We start from the raw sequence: 9,780 nt of genomic DNA on the forward strand, positions 1-9,780 counted from the left end.
TTTTTTAGTTTTTGCGCTATAAACAAAAATAGAGCGACAAATTTGAAAACAATTAATATTTTTTATTTTTGCTATAATAAATATCCCCCAAAAATATATAAAAAAAAAAATTTCCCTCAGTTTAGGCCGATACGTATTCTTCTACATATTTTTCATAAAAAAAAAAAAAAAAAAAGGCAATAAGCATTTATTGATTGTTTTGCGCAAAAGTTATAGCGTTTAAAAAAAATAGGGGGTATTTTTATGGCATTTTTATTACTATTTTTTTTTTATTTTACTAGTAATGGCGGCGATCAGCGATTTTTTTTTTCGGTACTGCGACATTATGGCGGACACTTGGCACATTTTTGGGACCATTGCTATACAAATACATTGGATTACTATACAAATGCCACTGGCAGTGAAGGGGTTAACACTAGGGGGTGGGGAAGGGGTCAAGTATGTTCCCTGGGTGTGTTCTAACTGTAGGGGGGGTGGACTCACTAGGGGAAATGACTGATCTTCTTTTCATACATTGTATGAACAGAAGATCAGCATTTCTCTCCCTGACAGGACCGGGAGCTGTTTGTTTACACACACAGCTCCCCGTCCCTGCTCTGTACCGAGCGATCGCGTGTGCCCGGCGGCGATCGCGCCCGCCGGGCACTTAAACGGGATGTGTATATATACACACACGTCCCGTTTAAATGCCTGCAAGCTCCCCTTGTGGCCTGCGCGAGAGCCGACGTATAGCTACGGGCTCTCGCGCAGGGGAGCCGACCTGCCGCTGTATAACTGTGGCAGCTGGTCGGCAAGCAGTTAAAGTGGATCTAAATCCAAAATGTTTTATTTATTTTTTTGATGTCACAATGTAGAGTATAAGATTTCCTATCATCTGTGCCCAGTCTTGCCACACAGAGTTAATCCAGCTCTGAGCAATCCTCTTTTATTGTTCAGTGAAATAAAACGAACAGAGAAAAACCTTAGTCCGTTCCACCCCCTTGCTGTGAGTGACAGGTTATTTACATATCTCATGCACTAGCCCGGAGACAGGCATTATTTTTTAATTCCCACCCCCACTCCTTTTCTGAAGTCATGTGGTTACTTTTCTGGATTTTGACTGGATGTTAGTGATCATAGCAGAATTTAGTGTAAGAAATACATAGGAAAAAATGCACGTTGACAAGGGGAGTGTAGAGGTCGGCGAAGAATCTACTGACATCACAACTCCACCCACTGAGCTCCAGACAACAGACCCACCCACAGAATCTGCAGTTTTTCAGGTCTCATAAGAGACAGAGGGTTAACATATGACAGGTAAGGATACATGCAGGAGGCATCTATATCCTTATAGATCAGCACTAGGGTTGTCCCGATACCGATACTACTATCGGTACCGATTCAGTATTTGCGGGCGTACTTGTACTCCCGCAAATACCCCCGATGCCTCATCCGATAACGACCCCCCCCGCCGCCGTTACGCCGCATTCCCCGCTGCCGGCGACTGGGTAATACGGGCGGGGAACATTACAGCTTTCATTTGAATAGCTGTAATGATTCGCGCTGCGCATAGACACTCCCCCTTGCTCGGGTGAACTGTCCAATCCCGAGCAAGGGGGAGTGTCTATACGCAGCGCTCCCCCCCAGCCATGTCCCCCCCACAGATGCAGCCATGTCCCCCCCCCAGATGCAGCCGGGGACATGGCTGCATCTGGGGGGGGGACATGGCTGCATCTGTGGGGGGGGGGGGACATGGCTGCATCTGTGGGGGGGGATGGGACATGGCTGCATCTGTGGGGGGGGGGGGGGACATGGCTGCATCTGTGGGGGGGGGGGGGGGGACATGGCTGCATCTGTGGGGGGGGGGACAGGGCTGCATCTGGGGGGGGGGGGGACATGGCTGCATCTGGGGGGGGGGGGGGGGACATGGCTGCATCTGTGGGGGGGGGACATGGCTGCATCTGTGGGGGGGGGGGACATGGCTGCATCTGTGGGGGGGGGGGACATGGCTGCATCTGTGGGGGGGGGGACATGACTTGAAAAAAAGTATCGGTACTTGTACTCGGTCCTAAAAAAGTGGTATCGGGACAACCCTAATCAGCACTATGGCAGTAGTTTAGAAAGGATGAGAGTGGGTTTACATCCACTTTAATGCATCCTATACATTAAAGTGAAAAAACTTCCGACACTGACCGACCCCTCACCCAACATCCTCAGATTCCTTATCTCAACTAGAGAACAGTTCAAAGGACATCATCAAAGACAGTTGTGACACAAATGTAAATGACCAGCTGAGGGAAGAGACAAACACACTCAAAGTTGAACGCAAGCCTGTCCTATTAGAAATTCGATCTACAATACAACAAGAAAATGCTTAATTGAGAGAAGAGATAATGATACTAAAATCACAAAATGATACTCAACAATAAGGACAAAGAATTAACCCATGTAGATTTACGTCGGCAGAATGGCGGACAGGCATAATCACGTATATATACGTCCCGTTTAAATGCCTGCCATGTTGGGGGCGCACTCGCGACCCTGCCACCTTCCTTCATTAGCGCAGCGCCAACCTTTGGGTTTTTTTTCATTCACCTTCCTCGTGAGTCGGACCGCGGGTCCTGCGGACACGATCGCCGCGGGGATCCCCACGATCGTCTCACAGAGGTATAAACAAGCATCTCCCTGCTGTGACAATGACACTGATCTGCGCTCCGTGTACTCAGAGCGGAGATCAGTGTCATGTGACACACAGCCCATCCCCCCTACAGTAAGAAACACTCAATAGGGAACACTTAACCCCTTCGCTGCCAGTGTCATTTTCACAGTAATCAGTGCATGTTTATAGCACGGATCGCTGTAAAAATGACAATGGCCCCAAAAATGTCCTATGTGTCCGCCGTAATGTCACAGTCACAATAAAGAAAAAAAAAAAGAAAAAAAAGAAAAAAAAAAAGCTGACCACCGCCATAACTAGTAAAAAATAATTATTATTAAAAATGCCATAAAACAGTCCCCTATTTTGTAGAAGCTATAACTTCTGCGCAAACCAATCAATAAACACCTATTGCAATTTTTTTTACCAATAATATGTAGAAGAATACGTATTGGACTAAACTGTGGAAAAAAGTTTTTTTATATATTTTTTTATTTATTTATTTATTTATAATAGGCAAAAAGTAAAAAAATATAGAATTTTTTTCAAAATTGGCGCTTTATTTTGGTTTATAGAGCAAAAAAAAAAAAAAAACGCAGAGGTGATCAAATACAACCAAAAGAAAAAACTCTATTTGTGATGGGAAAAAAAAAAAAACACGACGTCAATTTTGTTTGGGAGCCACGTCGCACGACCGCGCAATTGTGAGTTAAATCGACGCAGTGCCGAATCGCAAAAAGTTGCCGGGTCCCTTAGCTGCATTATGGGCCGGGGCTTATAAAAAATTGGCACATGCGTGTCCTGTATTAGGGATTGTGCACTGGATCTCCTCCATTCACACTTCTGTGGCAGCAGTTGCAGAGGGGGGTTTATTCTTTGTTTTGGATATTAAAAACATTGGGGGACATTTATCAAGTAAATTAAGAACACAATTAGTGCAGATCAGGCTACATCTCTTTCAGAAAAGACTTTGCGACTGGTTACCTGACTTGTGTAACTATATTCCTGGGCAGCCAAGTGCAACAGTTTGCAAAATTCACGGATTGATTTCTGAAGATAGGACAGATTTTCACAAAAAACAGACACAGAATAAAGAAGTGATCAGGGTCAGGATTACTGCAGTCACAAGTGCAGCCAAAGGAGGAGTTTAGGACTCAGGCTGTAACCTTGTAATAAATCTCTCGTTGCTCTGTTATTCAGCACTGCTTCAACCTGTAATGCCTTGAACACACGAGCGGAACTTCCGATGCAAAAAGTCAGTGTGTGCCCCATCGGGCTTTTTTCCGTCACAATTTAGAAAGAGAACATGTTCTCTTTTTTTCCCCCCGGCGGAAAAAAAATTCTATCGGAAATTCCATTCGTCTGTAGGGAACTCCGACAGAGAAAAAAAAAAACAAAGCATGCTCGGAAGCATTGAACTTCATTTTCCTCAGGTCGTCGTAGTGTTGTACGTCACAGCGCTCTTTACGGTCGGAATTTGGTGTGACAGTGTGTATGCAAGACAGCTTGAACGGAATTCCGTCTGAGTTTATCTCGGCGGAAAATCAGATCGTGTGTACAAGGCACAACAGGATTGATAAATGTTCTCAAATATATATTATGGTGAACGCAATAGATGGACATCCTGCCTGTATCTACTGGTACTGAGGACAATCTCCCAAAGTCATTGTTCTGAGATTATATATAAGAAATATTTGTAATTTGTCTTTTAATTGTTATTATCTTGTTTACTGTTATTGCAGGGCAAACTTCTCCAATACCACAAAGGGGAAGATCAAGATCCCCACTGCGGGACAGAGAGACTGAAAATCTGTTTCACCGGAGACGTCACCACCACGACGTCTCCCAGAGATACGGAACTCGGCTGCGCCAGAGACATCAGGACCCTGACGTTCCAATGGTATTCACGCCTCCTGAGGTCGATCGGAACCAGACAGATCCGGGGTGCATCCAGAGCCCCCATCAGCTGCGCCAGAGACATCAGGACCCTGACATCCAATGGTATTCACGCCTCCTGAGGTCGATCGGAACCAGACAGATCCGGGGTGCATCCAGAGCCCCCATCAGCTGCGCCAGAGACATCAGGACCCTGACGTTCCAATGGTATTCACGCCTCCTGAGGTCGATCGGAACAAGCCAGATCTGGGGTGCATCCAGAGCCCCCATCAGCTGTGCCAGAGACATCAGGACCCTGACGTTCCAATGGTATTCACGCCTCCTGAGGTCGATCGGAACCAGACAGATCCGGGGAGCATCCAGAGCTCCCATCAGCTGTGCCAGAGACATCAGGACCCTGACGTTCCAATGGTATTCACGCCTCCTGAGGTCGATCAGAACAAGCCAGATCCGGGGAGCATCCTGAGCCAGCATCTTCATGATCAGCAGAGGGAGGAGCATCCTGCTTGCAGAGGATGCCAACAGCAATTGGAAGAGGAAGCAGATATCCGCAGACTACCCTGCTCTCACCAGTTTCATGCCGTTTGCCTCACTAAATGGGCACAGGAGAGGGATTCCACCTGTCCCATCTGCCAGGAAAGGTTCCCTTGGCATACGAAGGTAAAGTGTCTATCAGTTTTTTTCTTCCACATTTTCAATACGGAGTAAGGCCCCTTTCACATGGGGCAGATCAGTAATGATGCACCCCGTGAACCTCTGCTTGCTCAGCAGGGATCGCTACGTTGATCCCCGCTGAGCCGGCGGATGACAGGGCGGTCCCCGCACACTGTGCAGGGACCGCCCTGTCTTTTCTCCGCTCTCCTCTATGGTGGGGATCGGATGAACACGGACAGTCTGTCAGTGTTCACCCGATCTGATCCGCAAGACGGATGGAAAAATAGTTTTTTCCTCCGTCACACTTTGGCGGATCGGATGTCAGCGGGCATGGACTGCATTTCTATGGTGTGAACTGGCCCCGAATGTGTACTGTTTTCGCAAAATGTTTGCACATGAAAAAATCAGATAAGAAAGACTGCGCATGATCAGAAGCGATAAACAAAAAAACAAAAACAAAAAAATAAATAAATCAGTTCAGATTTGCTGTGAAAAATCTAGAAAAATCGGAGGAACTTTCGCCCGATTTTCTTATAGTGTGCACCCCACTTAAGGGTTGGTTCACACCACAAAAATGCACTCCGGATCGGTACTGGGTGCGTTTCTACATGTGCGTTTGTAAAGCATTTTTTTCCCCTTCCCCCTCCCCCACTGTACTGGGGTCCATTGCGTTTTTGATGCGTTCTAGTGCATGCCGGTGTGTTCTTGATGCACTTTACTGCAGTCCAGTGCAGGAAAAATGCAGCGTGTTTACCCTATTTTTTTTCTGGAACTGACCGCGCTGGTGTGAACGACACCATTGGAAACCATATTACCTACTCTACATGCGTTTTTGATACAGAAAAATAACCGCACTGGACTTTATGTGGCGTGAACTGACCCTCATTTTCCTGCACCGGTGAACAAAGACAACATTCAGGCGATTGCCAGCGTTATAATCGCAGTAATCCATCCACCATCATGCCAATCCTCTACAAATAATCCGCCAATGTACAGATAATGATGGAGGAGATTGGACAGCTCATAAAAATCCTGCAGTGCCGGTGATCTGCCGTGCTGGTTCCAGCTATCGTGGAAGTTCCAGCGCATGCGCAAACTGATGGGCTGAGACGGTTCCAGCTATCGGGAAAGTTCCTTCACTGACTGCGCAGGCGCAAACTTGCTGACGGAAATTCCCTGAACCGCGGCCGGCATCCAGGGCGACGTGGATTTCGAGGTAAGTGGCCAGTCGGCCTCGCTGCGCTCAGACGGCTCGCTCGGCCTCCTGGCTCTTTTTTTTACATCCTCCAATCCACGGGGATGTTAAAGAATGAGCCTGGATGCCGGGCGAGGTTCGGGGATTTGCGCCTGCGCAGTCAGTGAAGGAACTTCCCCGTTAGGGGAACATTGAGGACAAGTCACCGGCACTCTCCAAGTCATGGTAGCGCAGGCTTTCCATCTGTAATACTGGCCAATCTGATCGCTCTACCAGTGGCGTCACGAGGGTTGGTGTCACCTGGTGCGGAAAAAATTGGTGTCACCCCTCAGTTCAGTTCAGACCCCCCTCCACTAACTACAGATCCCCATCACTAAGAACAGACCCCTCAGTACAGATCACCCTCCGTCAGTACAAACCACCCCCACCAAGTACAAACCACCCTCATCAGTACAAAATCCCCCTTAGTGCAGACCACCCCATCATTATAGAATCCCCACTTAGTACAGACCCCCGCAGTATACACACCCCTCCTTAGTACAGACCCCATCAGTATACTATAGACCCCCCTTCAGTACAGACCCCCTCACTAAGTACTGACCTCCCCCCCCCTCACTACAGAACCCCCTCATTAGTACAGACACCCTCATCAGTATAGAATCCCCCCTTAACGCAGACCCCCCCCCCCCCCCCATCATTATAGACTCCCCCTTAGTACAGTCCCCCGCAGTATACACACCCCTCCTTAGTATAGACCCCCATCAGTATAGACCCCCTCCCTCAGTACAGACCCCCCCTCAGTGTAAAATTCCCCCTCAGTATAGAAACCCCCCCTTAGTGCAGACCTCCCTATCAGTATAGTATCCCCCCTTAGTGCAGATCCCCCCCATCAATATAGACTCCCCCTTAGTATAGCCCCCCGCAGTATACACAACCCTCCTTAGTACAGACCCCATCAGTATAGACCCCCCTCACTAAGTACTAACCCCCTCCCTCAGTACAGACCCCCCTCATTAGCGTAAAATTCCCCCTCTTAGTGCAGACACCCCCCATCAGTATAAAAACCCCCCCTTAGTGCAGACCTCCCTATCCGTATAGTATCACCCCTTAGTGCAGACCCCCCCCCCCATCAATATAGACTCCCCCTTAGTATAGCCCCCCTTAGTACAGACCCCATCAGTATAGACCCCCCTCACTAAGTACTAACCCCCTCCCTCAGTACAGACCCCCCTCATTAGTGTAAAATTACCCTCTTAGTGCAGACCCCCCCCATCAGTATAGAAACTCCCCCTATCAGTATAGAATCCCCCCCATTAGTGCAAACCCACCTATCAGTATAGAACCCCCCCCTAAATGCAGACCCCCATCAGTATAGAATCCCCCCTTAGTACAGACTCCCACAGTATACACCCCCCCCCTTAGTACAGACCCCATAAGTATAGACACCCCCTTAGTGCAGACCCCCATCAGTATACACACACCCCCCCTTAGTACAGACCCCAGAAGTATAGACACCCCCTTAGTGCAGTCCCCCATCAGTATACACACACCCCCCCCTTAGTACAGACCCCAGAAGTATAGACACCCCCTTAGTGCAGATGCCCACAGTATAGACACCCCAATTGGTGCAGACCCCCCCCATCAGCATAGGCACCCCTCCCCCACCGCACACGTCCATCTACCTAATAGTGTACGGTACAGACCTCAGAACAGCGTGGCCGCGGACGTGTACACACAGCGATGTGTGTCCCTCTGGCTCCTCCTCCTCATTGGATGTAAACAGAGAGGCGGAGGCTCCGGTGTATTGTCACATTCTGCTGCCTATCGTAGAATGCTGCCGAAGTCACGTGGCAGCCAACTGCGCATGCGCGATGCATTCCAAACGCGACTGCGATGCGTTCCAATGGATTCACGACAGTACACACCAGTGAAAACTCCGTCGGCATCCAGGCTCTTTCTTTAACATCCCCGTGAATTGGAGGATGTTAAAAAAAAGAGCCAGGAGGCCGAGCGAGCCGTCCGACCGCAGCGAGGACGTGAGGCCGACTGGCCACTTTCCTCTAATTCCACGTCGCCCTGAATGCCGGGTTCGCTGGTGTGTACTGTCGTAAATCCATTGGAACGCATCGCAGTTGCGTTTGGAACGCATCGCGCATGCGCAGTTGGCCGCCACGTGACTTCCGCAGCATTCTACGATAGGCAGCAGACTGTGACACTACACCGGCAGCTTCAGTCCGACTGCACGCCACTGACACAGAGCGAGGGAGGCGCAGATCAGCGAAGGGCAGCGGGCGGTGTTAGCGGTGCAGCAGCTGCCGCTATCCATAGGTGTCACCTGGGTGTAGCCCGCACCCCCCGACCCCCCCCTCTGGCAACGCCACTACCGGCTCCGTGGATCAATATCCTGACTACCACCAGCCGCCATCGATCGCTGATCACTTTCTGATTCTGGAGGATCCAAACACACAATGTCTGGTGCAGCTGCACATGCCAGCCAATCAGCTTCTAACTTCAGCTTGTTCAATAAAGCTTTCACAATAAAAGCTGGACGCTGATTGGCTAACATGCACAGCTGCACCAGATTGTGCACTCTCCAGTCTTAGTAAATCTCCTCCATTGTGTCCAGTATGGGGGTGACCAATCACAAATTCTCTTTCTAATTCTCACTGTAATGAAATGATAACAGAGGGTGATGTATGGAGAGGAGGGGGTGTCAGCTGTTGTCAAAGAACAAATCTCCCCCCAAGTGTGGAATGCAGCAGCTCTCCCTCCCAACCGGATATCCCCGGTAATATACACCGGCACCCCAATCCCCTCACACCTCCAAATACTCGAACCGGCGCCGCTTCAATCTTCCTGCTCTACGGAGCGCTCCGAGGGCCAAAATACCGAGCGCGACCGAGACGTAGTGGGCGCGACCGAATCTTGAAGAGTGGGGCGGGGTATTCTAAAGTCTGCACCAATCGAGGCATAGGAGGGCGGGCCGAGCTCTGTAGGGCGAAGTCCGGATACCTGTGTAGGAAAGGAAGGAGGAGTCTGAGTGTGGTTTGTCTATGGGGCACTGGCAGTCTCTCTCTGTGGGCGGGGCTCAGAGAGCACCCACCCCCCATCACAGTGCGCAGGGTTTCCTCTCTCCCCGCAGTATAAAACCGGTGTTCTATCAGAAAGCCGCTACCCATCATAAAGTGCACCCGAATGGACGGTCTGTCGCAGCCATCTTGGTACACCCTGCACTCGTCCACACTAAGACCCCTTTCACATTGAGGAGTTTTTCAGTCGGTACAGCGCTAAAAATAGCGCTGCTATCCCGCCTGAAAAACTCCTTCACTGCAGACTCAATGTGAAAGCCTGAGGGCTTTCACACTGAGGCGATGCGCCGCTGGCGGGAGACAAAAAAACT

The 9,780-nt window shown here is 49.4% G+C and overlaps 1 protein-coding gene across 2 annotated transcripts in view; it reads right to left on the bottom strand.

Moving 5' to 3' along the window:
* Positions 1 to 9,303, bottom strand: part of SRBD1 (S1 RNA binding domain 1) — a 259,670-nt gene extending 250,367 nt beyond the window's left edge. For both annotated transcript variants that reach the window (XM_040351557.1, XM_040351556.1), the window contains exon 1: positions 9,202 to 9,303. The gene's annotated coding sequence lies outside the window, so the exon portion shown is untranslated. The remainder of the gene's footprint in view (positions 1 to 9,201) is intronic.
* Between the last annotated feature and the right edge of the window lie 477 nt (positions 9,304 to 9,780).

The sequence above is a fragment of the Rana temporaria genome, chromosome 4, assembly GCF_905171775.1.
Source record: "Rana temporaria chromosome 4, aRanTem1.1, whole genome shotgun sequence".
NCBI lineage: Eukaryota > Metazoa > Chordata > Amphibia > Anura > Ranidae > Rana > Rana temporaria.